A 16,779-nucleotide genomic window follows, 5' to 3' on the forward strand; every position below is an offset into this window, starting at 1 on the left:
TCCAATCTCTTACCAATTAATAGCTACAGTTTTTTTGAACATCTTATTCTTAGTTTTCCTAATCCAGATTGCAAAACTGTAAAACCACTCTTGTTTGTAGTTTTATATCGTCCACCAGGCCCTTAATCTGAGTTTTTGGATCAGATTTCTGATTTTTTATCTGATTTGGTGGTAAATACTGATAATGTGGACATTGAAAATGATAGCCTCAATGTAGCCTTTAGTAATGTCTTAGACTCAATTGGTTTTACCCAAAGAATACATAGCGCCACCCACTCCTGCTGTTGGGTAATTTAATTTATTGTTCTTATATTACCTCAAAGAATGTTAGAACACACACAGAGGGATTAGATTCTTAATTTGGTAAATTGTAACAAACCTTTAAACAGACAACAAACTCTGCAAAGTGTGACACTCTGCAGAGGGTGAGAGAGAATCAGACCATACAACACGGAAGCCATTTTCCTCTCACAAAGTCCCAAAGATTGTGGAGTCAATTTATTGAATACATAAAACACACCCACAATTTATGAACAACCCTTCTTTGCCTTTAGGAAGTTTACAAAAACCACAGGAGAAGTTTCTAGTAATGTGAAATTCCCTGTCTGACCAGCTTGCTTTAACTAATGGAAAACCCCTCCAGCCGAAAGGTGTTTTCTGAAAACACCCAAACGTAAAAACAAGTAAGGTCAGGGTTTTTCCCAACACATTTAACAAAGGAAAAGATTTCACAACAAAGACGAACAATTAAAAATACCTATCAATCCCTCCTGATGTTCATTTTTTGTTGTTTTAACAAATCAGAATATGCCGCCCATCGAAGCGTTCGAGGACTCCAGTTCTTTTTACAGATGGCGTTCTTTATTTGTGCCGTTATTGACTAGCAAAGCTAGCATCATGCAGCACCATAAACCACCGTAGAACTACAAACCGACAGAATAAACAATATGTTTACATAAATATAACACATAAATCACAAATAAAGGTTACAAAGTCTACTAACCACTTTGCCTGCTTGTAGCTCCGAATGGGAGGGGAGAAAACAAGTTTTGCTTGCTGTTAGTCTCATATTAATCTGAACGTATTCAGCATATATATCAGCTTCCTTTCATATGTTAGAAAAAAAACGAGTGCACCCGTTATGCTAACCGGAAGTTGTCGAGAAAGGCAAGTGTACCTTTCAAAATAAGAGCACGAGCTCCGGTTTCATCAAAAATAAAAAGAAGCATTTTACAATGATGTTTTCACAGCATTCACACTCCCACCAATCACACAAAGTGATTCATTTAAACTATATACAATAACTTGTTAAACAAAAAAAAAAAACTACCAACAGTAAACAAAGGCACCTTCTTAAGATAACCCTTTACTCTGCTTCAAGTAATAGCACTGTTTTATGTATGGCTCTTTCTAAATAAAGTGGCTGGGATGTGCGCTTGCCTCTGTTGTCCAAAAATGTGTTACTAACAGCTTGACCTTTCTAACCCTGTTGTCTGCAGCTGGGAAGACTTCCACCACCCTTGCCAACTTCCACTGGTTTCTTGGCAGGTTGTCATCCAACAGCAAGACAATGTCATTTACTTTAGCATTCCGTCTCTCAGTAGTCCATTTTCTTCTTTGTTGTAAATTGAGCAAATACTCCCTTTTCCACCTGGTCCAGAACTCATTTGATAGAAACTGAACCCTCCTCCATCTATTCTGAAGATATAAATCTTCCTTCACAAACTCACCAGGCGGGGGCATGATGACTGAAGATTTCATTGTGAGGATATGATTGGGGGTCAGAGGTTCCGGGCCTGATGGATCATTGAGATGGACAGTGGTCAAAGGTCGACTATTCACTATAGCCATCACCTCATATAAGTATGTCCTCAGTGATGAGCTGTCAAGTCGACTTGCAGATTGGTCGAGGATAGAGGTGAGGATACTCCTTACAGTGCGGATCTGCCTCTCCCAGACGCCGCCCATGTGACTGGAAGCAGGAGGATTCATCACAAAGCTGCACCCAAGTTCTTTCACATGTTCCTCTGGTAGTCCTTTCATCATGTTTTGGAACTCATTTTTTGCACCTACAAAATTGGTACCTTGATCTCTTTGAAGTTGTCTCACATTGCCTCTTATTGCAATGAAACATCGCAATGCATTCAGGAAGGCGTCAGAAGAAAGGTCATCCAATACTTCTAAGTGGATGGCTCTTGAGCACATACATGTAAATATGAGCCCATATTTCTTTAGCTCTTTCCTTCCTTCTCTGACGTAGAATGGACCAAAACAGACCATTCCACTGTACGTGAACGGAGGTGTACTTTCCATTCTCTCAGGGGGAAGATCGGCCATTTTTTGTTCTTGGTTAGACCTTCTGAACTTCCTGCACTTTACGCACTTAAAGATAAAGGAAGAGACTTCACCATTGCACCCAAGGATCCAGAAGCCATTCGCACGAACTTCATTGATTGTCATTCCACGACCTTGATGACACACCTTCTCATGACAGTGCTTGAGTATGAGACGAGAGACATGATGTCCTTTAAGAAGAATGGCTGGGTGTCTGACATGTGGATGAAGTGCGGCTTGGGTCAATCGTCCTCCCACCCTCAAGATACCCATTCTGTCCAAGAATGGGCTTAGCCTTTGGAGACAAGTTGACTTGTTCCCTTTGACTTCTTCCTCTTGGCTTAGTGCGTTGATCTGGTAGTGTCCGTCCTGCTTCTGATTTATACTTTCTTTCAGTATTGCAAGGGACCGCAAGTCTTCTTGTGATATTGGAGCTTCTCCACCCTTTCTTTCAGAGAAGTCTGACTCAAAAACCTTTATCATGTCTGATGGGGAGATAACTTCTTTAACTTGGGTTCTAGCAGAAAAGTGGACTTCTGACTTGAGTTCAGAGGAAGGCATTGTAAGTGGTATGACTTGCTTAGCAATGATATGGTGACTTACACCTATTTCATCTTCATAATCATTGATGGTACTGTTGTACCCGACAATGCTCCAACCCAGCACAGACTTGAGTGTAAAGGGTTGATTTCCACTTCCATGGATGACTTCTCTTGGAGCCAGAGCCTGAGAACAGGTATAACCGATTAGCAAACCTACCTCACAATCTAATTCTTGCGACATCTCCTCTGCAAGATGTTCTAAGTGAGGCCAGGACATTGCGGTTTCACTTGTGGGAATATGAGCTCTGTTAGCCGGTATATACTCCCTGGTGTAGCTTACTGGAAGCTTGATCTTAACTTCAGATTTCAAGCCTCTCACTTCCAGACCAGTCACCCTTTCACTGGATACAACCTTTGTTCTTGATGTTATTGTTGACACCTTGAGCTTTACTGGATTTTTCTTGGCATCCAGTGTGTCGGCTACATCCTTCAAGATGAACGTAGTGTCGCTCTGAGAATCGAGCAGAGCGTACACTAGTATTTCCTTGTCTGGTTGAGTCAATGAGGACACATAGACTGGAACAATTGGTGAAGTGAGAGTTCCGCCCCTTTCTTGAATAATCCTTAGAGAAGTAGCTCCATCTGACTCAAGTGTTTGCTTTGGTTTAAAACTCTTGTCTTTGTCTTGGTTGTTTACCCTTGGTTGATCTTGTTCAGACCCATCCTTGTCATTTTCAGTTGAATGAGTTTGTTTTGGATTAGTTTCTTGCTTCTGTTCCCTTTTTTCACGATTTTGATGTAAGCACGTTGGGTGAGGTTTTTTACACGTGTCACATGTACTTCTAGACTTACAGACCTTGGAGTGATGTCCATTCTCAAGGCAACCAAAACAGAGTTTCTCTTCCCGTACAAACTTGACTCTATCATCAAGTGGTTTTTCGATGAACTTGCAACATTTATGGAGAGTGTGATGTGGCCTTTTGCAGTAAAGACACTTCTTATCTACTTTCACTTGTGTTTGTAGTGAATGTCTTAGCACCAACTTTATCTTTTGGAGATCCTCTTATGTCTTGCTCGCTTGACCTTGATTTCTCTCCCTTTAGATTCATAGCCTGCCAAGATGTAACAGGGTGGCAAGCAATGCGAGCCTCTTTGTTGAGGAATGAGACGAAGTACTTAAAGTCAGGAAATGCACCGATTTCATCCTGGAAAGTAACGACTGCTCTGTTCCACCGTGAGCTCAACCAGTCTGGTAGTTTTTGTGCTATTTTTTGATTTTCCATACAGTCATTCAGAACTTGTAATCCTTGTACATATGGCATGGCTGATTCCACGCTGCTCAGAAAATCTGCAAACTCACGGAGCTCCACAGTTTCCTTTGGGCCAATTTTGCGCCATGAATGTATTTTATCACGATATGCCTTGCCAATCAGGAAAGGATTGCCAAACTTGTCTTCGAGCACGTTCCAGGCAGCATTATAAGCTGTTTCTGAACCAACCAGAAAATGACCTTCTATAGCTCTTTTTGCTGCACCGCCAACATACTTGCGTAAGAAGAACAGTTTTTCTTGGTTTGGAAGGTTTTTCTGATTAATTAAAGTGGAAAAAGAAAGTTTCCAATCAGTGCACTTCAGGGGGTCTCCAGTGAAAACAGCAGGTTTAGGAATTGGGATTCGATTTGCAGTGATAGCTTCCGCTAATGTTTTAACCAATTCATTGGTTGTGTCATTTGGGTTGTTTGATGTAACTGTTAGAATGGGATTGGGCTGATAGTTCACAGTTGGTTTATTAAATGAAGATGCTTGTGGCACAGATACTGAGGTATAGTTTGGTGAATGAGGAGTAAAGCTTTTAGTGACTGTAACCTGGTATGGTTGTTGAGCTACAGATTGGTTTGCTGGAAGGATTTGAGGATGCCTTTCTTGTGAGCTAAGAGGTTGAGAAAGTGCTGGATTTTGTGGTAGAGGAGGTGGCAACAGATGATCTTCTTCATCGTCACTATGAACAATTTCAGAATACACTTTCAGCCTTGCCTTTGCTGCATTAAGCTTTTTAAGTTCCTCTAATCGTTCAACTTCTTTCTTCTTCTCCTCAACCTTCATCTTTCTAGCTGCACTTTCTGCAATAAACTGAGCTCTTTTCCTTGCATTCTCAGCCTCATTTTCAGCTTTCTGCCTTATTTCCTCTGCTTCTTTTTCAGCCGCCAACACTTGATCTGCCTGCTCAAGTCTCCAGATTTCTTTTTCACAGTCACGTTGAGCTTTCATTATTTTTAGGACTTCCTCTGTGGCAGCTGCTTCTGCTGCAGCTTGTCTAGCATCTTGTGACCTGTACGAATACTCCTTTGAATGTCTGGTCTTTCCTGAAGATAAAGAGACATTAGATGTTGTAGCTTCAAACACAGACTCTGCATCGGGCCAGGATGATACTTCTGTACCATCACTGATGAGAAACTTCTGTGCCTTTTTATTTGCAACCTTGGTGAGCGATTGGCAGGTATCGTTGATTCTGCGGATTTCTGAATCTGGATGATCTGGATGTACAGTATCTCTTATTTTTAGATAAATATTATCTATCTCAACTTGGTTTGTATTTATTTTACTCATGATCTCCGTTAGCTCAGAATCATCATTGTACTTTATGGCCTTTTTCAGTCCATTTATTTTGTGCTTCCACCGCTCATAAGCTCTGTTGAACTGTGCCTTCAGATCCTTCAGTCGATCATCTGCTAAAGCTTGTCCTTTTTCAGTGAGCGTTCGCATGCGTTCACTTTTCCTAATGCATGCAGAATGTGGGAGATCTTTAGTTTGAGACAGTGAGTCTAGTGCAGTTGATGTGACCGTCTCACTAGTAGCTTGCTTATGTGACTCAACCTGAGCTTGCATTTCCTTTGTAGTTGCTTCTACTTGCTGATTAATATCAGCTTTCTCTTGTGAAGTACATATATTTTCAATATCACCCCTTTGTGACATACTGACTGTGTACTTTTAAGCCTATAAATGTACTAGAGTTGTAAACTAAAGGAATAAAATGAATTTCAGTAAACAGATAAAGGTTGATCAATTTTCTATCATTAACTTGAGCTTAACTTGTGACTAAACTCTTATGTAAACAACTTAAAATAAATGTTAACAGCACATTTGGCAGAAACACAAATAAGAATCTCCTGTGATACAATTACCAGCAACCTCCACACAATCTTAATGCAAACACAATGCAATTATATGCATAACCTAGAGAATAAACCCTTAATAATATTATTTATTTATTATATATATATATTTTTTTTCTAATCAAATTACTTGAGTGGATTTGCCTATAAAGTTACTTAGCTCTTGCAGTGTAACCAAGTGGAAGGGAAGCTTCGCTGCTCCTTTAAGATGCACACGAGGGAATGTGTGATGAAAAGTTCGTGGCAGTTCTGGATCTTTCTGCTACTTCTAACCCGTTTACTTTAACGTGTCCACCTTTTAAGCTTTGTCCATACTGCTCCTTTAATCTTCTCAACACAACGTTCACCAGATGACACGATGCATCTTCAACTGCAGACTGCTCCTCTACCCGACGTCCTCAACGGTTTGGCACACTTCGCTCTTCATATGGAGTCTTCACCTTTTCTTTGCGTGGTGAAGTGTTCTACTATGCTGCCCATCGAAGCATGCGAGGACTCCAGTTCTTTTTACAGATGGCGTTCTTTATTTGTGCCGTTATTGACTAGCAAAGCTAGCATCATGCAGCACCATAAACCACCGTAGAACTACAAACCGACAGAATAAACAATATGTTTACATAAATATAACACATAAATCACAAATAAAGGTTACAAAGTCTACTAACCACTTTGCCTGCTTGTAGCTCCGAATGGGAGGGGAGAAAACAAGTTTTGCTTGCTGTTAGTCTCTTATATTAATCTGAACGTATTCAGCATATATATCAGCTTCCTTTCATACGTTAGAAAAAAAATGAGTGCACCCGTTATGCTAACCGGAAGTTGTCGAGAAAGGCAAGTGTACCTTTCAAAATAAGAGCACGAGCTCTGGTTTCATCAAAAATAAAAAGAAGCATTTTACAATGATGTTTTCACAGCATTCACACAGAATAAGATGTCACTAACCCAATAATCAATGAACACGAATTATGAATCAATACGAGGATTTTAGCTTAACAATAACCCAAACACCAAAATCTACTTTATCCTGTGTGCCTAGCTTTATTAAGATAACCATAACAGGTGCAAGAAACTTTAACACGAGTTGATAGCAATTATCAGATACCAGCCAACTCAGTCCATCCGTTGTATTTCAGGAAGTTGCTAGAGGGGGAAAATTGATGTTATTGGTAGCTCTAACTGTGACAGAGCTGAGGTGAAAGGCCTTGTCCGTGGACTGGAAACTGTAGTTTGAGCTAAACAATGTCTTCCATAGAATGGTGTTGCCCTTTCGTCGAGATGAAACAGTAGGGTCATCACGGACCCAGACTCTCTTTCTTCAGCTCAAATGTCCTCGTAAGGACGCCCATCTTCAAGCAACGTGAAGTGGGGGGTAGAGAGCCAACCTGCACTTTGGGCCACACCAGTTGTGTGGCAGGAGAGAGAGAGAGACATTCTGAGAGATGGTGAGGGGATGTCTTTCGGACAGGGAGCCATGAAACCAGATGGGAGATTTGGGGTACTGGATACATCGTTGGAGGCAGGTCACAGTGTCATGTGGACGACCCAGGATGGGTCTCAAACACCAGGTGTTGTTTCCTTTGTTCCTCCCAACTGCTGCTATTTCCTCTCGTTCCATCAGATGCTGAGGGGCAGTTTCAGAGCAAAGTGCGATCCCCCACCATCAGCAGCGACATGGTGGATTGACCCTGCAAGCTTAAGGCAGATTGTTTACTTATCTGCCGTCCTCGGCGAGCCTGCATGCGTTCCATCCGATGATGTAGTGGCCCTCTCAGCAGTATGAGCAGTGGGAGGGATGAGATGAGTGACCTTGACACCTCATTTTGGTAGTATCACGTGCAACAGGACCCCAAACTCCTTGGTTCTATGGCCTGCGGTGAGAAAGTGCAAAAGGGTCATTGTGGCTTTTTGACATCTTCAGCAACAACCATTCAGTATACAGTCCAGTTTGGATTAATGGGGCCAAAATTCACCTGAAATTTATCATCATCATCCCTAAGCTGGAATCAACTCATATAGTTATCAGCAAACTATACTAAAGTGCATTCATCAATTCATGTTCCATGATGTATTAAACCACCCTACACCACTTATAGGCAAAACAAAACATTTAAACAACAGTCATAGTAAAAGAAAAGATGTAAATACATCACTCCAGGAGTTAGAAAACCAAACTGAATAAACTCAAACAACAGTAACTAATTATAACATATAAATCATTAGATTTGAAAAGACTGTCTCAGCAAAAGAAAATTAACAGAGCTTTAACAATTAACCCTAAGATATAACATTTCTGTCTCTTTTGTCCTTTACTGATAAAGATCTGAGACAAACCTTTGTTGGCTCAGAGCCAGAAAACACTTATCTGATCAACTGTTCAGCATGACAGGTTTGACACCTTCCTTCAGAAATACCTCTCCTGACCAGTTGAACTGGTTAGACGTCTCCCAGCAACAGCAGATTTTTATAACAAAAGGAAAAACAAATCCAATGAAGATTTAACAGAATATCAGGGAAAATTTGCACTCCCAGAAAGTAAAAAGTAAAGATAAACCCAATATACAATTAACTGCAATTAAAAGAACATAGGATGGAGTCAGAGTACTTTAAACCAAGCTTTTCATATGTCTCATGCACTGCATTATGCAGAATTATATCGCTCCCTTCTTCCAGTACCTCTAGATTCATACTTCCTCATACATGCACAGACAGACAGACAGACAGACAGAACCGACAGAACAGAACCGGTTCAAAACTTCCAAAAACTCAGATATGCACACACACTGATGCTCAGAACTGCAGTTAAGCCTTACACACACACACACACACATGCAAATATCCACTGAATCAAAGCTCACAGCTGGGGTTTTAACACTTTAGCACAGCTTTTCACAGACGCCCGATGTCCGTGATGCAACAGCCGACATCAATATTTCAAATACCAGCAACGAACGATAACAACACCACAGGACTACAGTTATCAGTCCTGCACAATCCGAAATGAGACGCAACCCACAAACCCACGAACTGACAAAGGGTGAATTTTTAGAACGTTTTGGATTCCTTTAGCCAATTATAACGATGATTAACACGGGTACCTTTCTGCACCATGGAAATATTTAACAATACAATCGTCAGTGAGTTTACATAGTGGTTCGCACATCCAATCCCATTAAAACCCACATTCCCGTTCTTTATTCGTCGTGGTGGGATGTCATGCGTACGCACATGCAGACTGGATTACAACCTCAGTCGCAGTTCCTATTTTCCATTTCACTGAGGCAAACGGAGTCCAGGACAAGATCCGGCTGCTCTCACACCAGCTTTCAGCCGGGGCTCAAAACGTCTTTCGAGCGTGGATGGCAAAAAAATCACTACCAGTGTAAACCACACTGACAAATAGTTATAAAAATAAAGGGTGCAACTTAATTTAGGTACTTACTTGGCATTCCTCCTCCTGGTAGAGCGAGAGCCGTAGGCGGAAGCTCGCCTGCGGAGCAGCCGGCCGGAGAGCAATTCAGCTGGCCGGACTTTAATGAGGAAGTGGCCATGCAGCTCCCCGAAGGCGATCTCCCACCGGAAGGCATCTGCTATCCTGCTCGAAGGACCATTAACTGTTAGGTATTTTTATATGTGCCACCTGAAATATCACACCTTACATAATTAGAAATTGAGGAAAGAGGGAGAAGGCCCAAACTCCCTCCGGAACTTTCCATCGTCTCTCTCCCATATTACCTTAAAGGACGACACACAGAGAGAGAGAGAGTGTAGATTGATTATTCGTAATTTCCATGACCCTGAATCAAAATGCGAGAGCTGGGCGCAGAAAGCCAGTCCATGGAGCCAAACGGAGCCTCGCCACCACTCAGCTCACAGACAAAGCACTCAGCTCACCAGCTCTGCATGCCCGCATTCTCCACCAATATAATGGGTAATTTAATTTACTGTTCTTATATTACCTCAAAGAAAGTCAGAACACACACATAGGGATTGGATTCTTAATTTGGTAAATTGTAACAAACCTTTAAACAGACAACAAACTCTGCAAAGTGTGACACTCTGCAGAGGGTGAGAGAGAATCAGACCATACAACACGGAAGCCATTTTCCTCTCACAAAGTCCCAAAGATTGTGGAGTCAATTTATTGAATACATAAAACACACCCACAATTTATGAACCACCCTTCTTTGCCATTAGGAAGTTTACAAAAACCACATGAGAAGTTTCTAGTAATGTGAAATTCCCTGTCTGACCAGCTTGCTTTAACTAATGGAAAACCCCTCCAGCCGAAAGGTGTTTTCTGAAAACACCCAAACGTAAAAACAAGTAAGGTCAGGGTTTTTTCCCAACACATTTAACAAAGGAAAAGATTTCACAACAAAGATGAACAATTAAAAATACCTATCACCTGCCATCATACATTAGACCTTGTGCTGACTTATGGCACAGAGTGTCAGGAAATAACAATCTTTCCACATAATCCAGTCCTCTCGGACCACTTTCTGATAACCTTTGAGTTTTTTATAACTGACTTTTCGAGACATGCAAGTAAATTTCACTATAGTCTGTCTCTATCTGACAACGCTGTTGCATCTTTTAAATTAACTGTTCCATCCTTACTGTCCTCAGCATCTCAGGGGAACGTGTCAGAGGGCAATATTTTCATTTCTAGCCCCTCACAAATTGATGCCTTAGTTCATAATGTTACTTCCTCTTTACATGTGGCATTAGATGATGTTGCCCCTTTAAAAAAGAAAGTAATTAGGGACAGGAAGTTGGCTCCCTGGTTTAGTTCACATTTACGAGCTTTAAAACAAAACTCTAGATAATTGGACAGAACATGGCACTCTACGCACCAGGAGTCCTTCTTATCCAGGAAAAATAGTTTTGTGCTTTATAAAAATAAGCTTCGACAAACTAGAACTGCTTATTTCTCAGTGTTAATTGAGGAAAATAAGAATAATCCTAAATTTCTTTTCAGTACAGTTGCCAAACTTACACAGAATCATAGCTCTGAACCATCTATTTCCTTAGCCCTCAGCAGTAATGACTTTATGGGATTTTTTTACAAGTAAAATTAATTCTATTAGAAATAAAATCTGTAGCATCCTCCCTAAAGCGATTTCTTCTTCCTCAGTAAGTGAGGCAGCATCAGAGGTGACTGTAGAACCTCATCTGTGCTTGAACCGTTTTGATTCAGTTGAGCTTTTGGAGTTATCAAAAAATTTATCTTCATCTAAACCTTCAACTTGCATTTTAGATCCAATCCCAACCAAATTATTTAAAGATGCATTTCCTTTGGTTACTGCCCCATTCTAGATATAATGAATCTATCCTTAGTAAATGGATATGTACCACAGGATTTTAAGGTTGCTGTAATCACACCTTCACTTAAGAAGCCTTCTCTGGATACAGATGGCCCAATGATTTATAGACCAATATCTAACCTTCCATTTTTATCCAAAGTCCTGGAGAAAATAGTGGCCATCCAAGTATGTGAGCATTTAAACACTAATGATCTGATTGAATTTCAGTCTGGTTTTAGAGAGTATCACAGCACTGAAACTGCGTTTGTGAGAGTTATAATGATATTCTCATGGCCTCAGATAAGAATCTTGTGTCTGTTCTAGTCTTGTTAGATCTCAGTGCTGCCTTTGACACAGTAGATCACAATGTTCCTTTAGAAAGACTTGAACATGTTGTAGGGATCAAACGAACAGCGCTAGGCTGGTTTAAATCCTACCTGTCTGATATATTTCATTTTGTAAATGGACATGGCAAATCTTCTTCATACTCCAGGGTTACTTGTGGAATACCACAGGGTTTAGTGCTTGGACCAATTCTTTTTACTATATATATTCTCCCAATTGGTAAAATCATTAGACAGCATGGGATAAACTTCCACTGTTATGCTGACGATACTCAGTTATATTTATCCATTAACCCTGATGAACCTAATCGGTTGGGTAGATTAGAGGCTTGTCTTGAAGACATGAAAAATTGGATGACTCTAAACTTTTTGCTTTTAAATCAAGACAAGATGGAAGTTCTCATCTTTGGACCAGAAATCCAGAAAAGGAAATTGCTTAGTCAATCACCTGACCTGAATGGCATTACATTAATCTCCAAGAACAAAGTAAGGAACCTTGGAATTATCTTCGACCAGGACATGTCATTCAAATCCCAAGTTAAACAGGTTTGTAGGATTTCCTTTTTCCACCTTCGGAATACTGCTAAGATTAGAAGCATCCTTTCCAGGAGTGGTGCTGAAAAACGAGTTCATGCATTTATAGATCAAGACTGGATTACTGTAATTCATCACTCTCAGGAAGTCCACGGAATGTAGTTAAAAGTCTTCAGCTTGTCCAAAATGCTGCAGCTAGAGGTCTGATGAGAATTAAAAAGAGAGATCATATCTCTCCTGTCTTAGCTTCCCTACATTGGCTACCTGTTAAATTCAGAATGGATTTTAAGATCCTTCTTCTCACATATAAAGCTCTTAATAATCAAGCTTAATCATATATCAGTTATCTGATTGTTCCATGCGTTCCTAACCGAGCACTTCGCTCTCAGACTGCAGGTTTACTGGTGGTTCCCAGAATATCTAAAATAAGGATGGGAGGCAGATCTTTTAGTTATCAGGCTCCTCTCCTGTGGAACCAGCTCCCAGCTTTAGTCCGTGAGGCAGACACCTTGTCTACTTTTAAGACTAGGCTTAAAACATTTTTATTTGATAGGGCTTATGGTTAAAATCTGATGTTAGCCTAGATCTGGACAAGTGGGGGAGTAGAGGGAGGTAGAGTGTACAGTCGGTAAAGACGACTCTCCCTTTGCCTGCCTCCAACATGCCTCCATCTAAAAAAGCTAGGTCATCCAGAGTTATCTCTGTAGTTATGCTGCTATAGGCTTAGACTGCTGGAGGATACACTGACCACTTTTCACACTCTACTACTTTCTTCTACAATCTACTCTTTAACTGTATTATTTCCTGCAATTTCAGCTGTTAACTTTATTTTTTCTCTAAGTGTTTTTCACCTGTTTAATTATAGATTCACTAGGATAAATACAATAAAGTGTATCTCTTGCCAAATAGAATATTTACTAAGAAATCACAATGTAACCATAGACACATTGCTTGGTGTGTGTGTGTGTGTGTGTGTGTGTGTGTTTGTGTGTGTGTGTGTGTGTGTGTGTGTGTGTGTGTGTGTGTGTGTGTGTGTGTGTGTGTGTGTGTGTGTGTGTGTGTGTGTGTTTTAGCTTATCTTCTCCAATACAGACCGTGATGTGAGCAAAATTTTACAGTAACTTTACCAAACACTTCAAAACCTTAAACCCGCTTCACAAAACTCAAGGAAAAACAAAAGATCAATCACAAATGAAATATCTAATAGTTTGTCAGCCTGGCCATAGCATAAAAGTTAAGATATTAAACAATGACAAAAACAAAACGGCTTACTCTTAAGATGATCCGATGGCGTGTTTTGGTACGTAGGAGAGACCGTATTTTACTTTGAAACAATCACGCGGTTGATCGCTTGTTCGTACTTATTAGAGAGAGAACGGGAGAGAAAGAGAAAAGGAGAGAGAAAAAGAGAAAATCTTCTCTGAACGAATCCCAAGGCATCCCTCATCGTTCGCGCTGAGCAGATTTGATGGTTTTCCGCTGCTTTTCAGCCGTCAGGCCTCGTGCCCACACATGGGTAGAACAAAGGCATCTCCTCTCCAAACCAGAAGAACTCCTGGACAAAAGAGAGTTAAGTTTCTTTCTGCGCTGGGCTTTAGACTCAGCAGGCGGACCCTGGGTCCAGGGTTCGATGTCGCTTTGGTGACGTCATCACATTGCTTCTGGCTAGAGGATCATGGGAAATGAAGTCACTTTTGGCGCTTCCTTTATTTCCTGCTTTTCAATGAGTGCAGATGACAGTTTTTTTTTTGGGGGAGTAATTACTGCGTTGCAATTTCTCATGAGGGCAGAACCTCAACGCTGCTTATACTGAGCCAGGATCCTTTGGAGGTTTCTTCCTGTTAAAAGGGAGTTTTCCTCTCCACTGTCGCTAAATGCTTGCTTAGTATGAGGATTGCTGTAAAGTCACTGACACCAGTCAGTGACTTGATGCAATTTGCTGGGTTCCTTATATAGGAACGTTTTTTCTATTTGGCTTAATGAACTGACCTGGATTGGAATGTTTATTATATGAAGTGCCTTGAGATGACTCTTGCCGTGATTTGATGCTATATAAATAAAATTGAATTGAATTGAATTGAATATGTAGGGGGCTGTTGTATGTATGTTTGTTATAATGCTTGTTGGAGCTATTTATACTTTGTGTTAGTTTTGTGTATTTTCTTCAAATTTGTGATTAGTTTTAAAAAAAAACATTGAACTTTATTTTGGTAACATACCTTCATTTTCTTTCTGCAAGTAGTTCATCTCTACCTTCAGTCCAGCCAGCGAGGCGCTCATCTCTCTCAGCACATCACTGATGTCCTGTCTACATGTTTGTTGGTGCTCTGAGGGATTTCCTGCTTCTACATGTGAACCTGCTGGCTTCAAATCTGAATATTTCTTAGGGTTAGGTTGTTGTTGAAGCTCAGCCTCAGTAAGAGAGCAGATTAACAACAACAGTGTAAAAATCACTGTTACATCCATTTTCTCTTTCAAGCTCTGCAGATCAGCTTTGTGCTTTCTTTGTGAACTCCTGTCTTAAATGCAGCTTTTGTTTGCCGTGCTTACATATTACTGTGATACTCCAAGATAAAAGGACTTGGGACTTTGTACTTGTTTGTTTAATAAATAAATGCTGTTTTTTTTATACATGATGCATGATTTCTGTCGTTCTCAACATCCAAATAAACAAATGTCATGTAAAAAATTAGGCTTTGGTAAATGGCCTGCATTTGTATAGCGCCTTCCTTGGGTTCTACAATCCCCCAAGGTGCTTTACAACACAATCAGTCATTTACTCATTCACACACACAGTCACACACTGGTGGAAATGAGCTATGATGTAGCCACAGCTACCCTGAGGTGCACTGACAGAGGCGAGGCTGCACAAGTGCCACCAGTCCCTCTGACCACCACCAGCAGGAAACGTGAGTTAAGTGTCTTGCCCAAAGACACAACAGCAGAATTCTCTCAGTGCCAGAATCGAACCTGCAACCTTCAGATTACTGGACAACCCACTCTCCTTCCTGACTTATACTACTGTCTCTATTGCATTGTCCATTTCAGTTCATTAAAAACATTCAAAATGTTTTTGATTTATTAAACAACTGATATTGCTCCTATTTCAATTAAATACATGGCATAAAAATTACAACTTATTAGTCAAAATTAAATATGCTAAAACAAAACTTCAAAATTTGAGGAAGTCACCACTTTTAACCAGTATTTGTACTGTACAGTATTGTTTTACTCTTCTCTGCACTCATGAGTGAAGCCAGCTAGTCAGGATAATGCAGATAGCTGCAGCTCAGCCAGTGAGGATGGAGAGGGCCACAGCAAACAGGAATAAAGAAGATAGGACTTGATTTCTGGATTCACACGCTCTGGTCTGTTGCTGGCTGCAGTCTGGAGCAGACCTTATCTAACTTTGAAACCTGTAAGTATTTTTGGCAGTAAGCTCCTGGGTCTAAGACATTTGGCACAAGCCTGGATTTAAGTAAAGTAGATAATAGAAATAAGTATCTCGGGGTCGTGTTCAGGAATGGGTGAAAAATGGAGCGTGAGATCAATAGGCGGATTGGTGCTGCATCTGCAGTGATGCGGGCGTTGCACCAATCTATCATCATCATCATCATCATCTTAATTTATAAAGCATTTTCCAACTGACAGGAGGTGAACTAAAGTGCTGAACATGCACATCACTGACCCATACAATGGCAGACAAATTGCAAGGAATGTTAGTAAAAGAACAAGATGAAATAAGTAAAATACAACTGGATAAAATTAGCTAAAATATCTAAAAATATGGCTAGCTCACGTGCTGAGGGAATGCCACTGTATAAAAGTGAGTCTTCATCCAACTCTTAAAAACCGGCAGTGATGATGCTTGTCTGTGAGTGGAAGGCTATTCTATGGCTTGGAGGGCTAAAACTGAGAAAGCCCTGCGTCCTCTAGTAAAGCGTTTTACTCTTGGAACAACTAGTAAGTCTTGCTGTGATGACAAGCGCACAGGATGGTTTCTATCGGGTTAGTAACTCAGACAGATAACTTGGAGCACATTCCTGCAGAGATTTAAAAACAAAAACAAATATCTTGAACTGAAATCTGAAAGATACTGGAAGTTAATGTAGATTGGCTAAGACAGGTGGGATGTGTTCCCACTTTCTGGTGTCGGTCAGGAAACTAGCAGCAATGAATCAACTTTTATTTGTTCCATTCTTTGTGTTCTCAGAATTCTTGGGTCCTTGGAACAGATGTTATAATGTCCTTCTGTAAAAGCAATAAGCTGAGGTGTATTTTTTAACTCCATTTAAACAAACATGACATGAATGATGACAAATATAAGCATAAATTAAAGAGAAAACATCCTATGAAATTCCAAAGATTATCTTATCATGTACTGTGATATAATGAAAAGCAATACCTCTTTTTTTATTTAATTATTTTTTACTAAGCACGCCCCTGCCCTGCAGAGCTCCGTGCAATAGGAAACTGAGCGCTGACCAGAACTTACCAATAGCGTTAGACTACCGCTTAGATCAGGGGCGTCAAAGATGCGGCCCGCGGGC

General features: G+C 40.5%; 2 long non-coding RNA genes across 2 annotated transcripts; both read right to left on the reverse strand.

Annotated features, from left to right (window-relative positions):
• Positions 1-839: 839 nt before the first annotated feature.
• LOC139063381 (uncharacterized) lies at positions 840-1,441 on the reverse strand. Its single transcript, XR_011516752.1, has 2 exons — positions 1,004-1,441; positions 840-923 (listed from the first exon to the last, which is right to left on the reverse strand). It is a non-coding gene; the product is annotated as an uncharacterized lncRNA (long non-coding RNA).
• Positions 1,442-6,549: 5,108 nt separating this feature from the next.
• LOC139063355 (uncharacterized) lies at positions 6,550-8,112 on the reverse strand. The gene is made up of 2 exons (XR_011516736.1): positions 6,714-8,112; positions 6,550-6,633 (listed from the first exon to the last, which is right to left on the reverse strand). It is a non-coding gene; the product is annotated as an uncharacterized lncRNA (long non-coding RNA).
• Between the last annotated feature and the right edge of the window lie 8,667 nt (positions 8,113-16,779).

Source organism: Nothobranchius furzeri, chromosome 15 (genome assembly GCF_043380555.1).
Source record: "Nothobranchius furzeri strain GRZ-AD chromosome 15, NfurGRZ-RIMD1, whole genome shotgun sequence".
NCBI classification, from domain to species: Eukaryota; Metazoa; Chordata; class Actinopteri; order Cyprinodontiformes; family Nothobranchiidae; genus Nothobranchius; species Nothobranchius furzeri.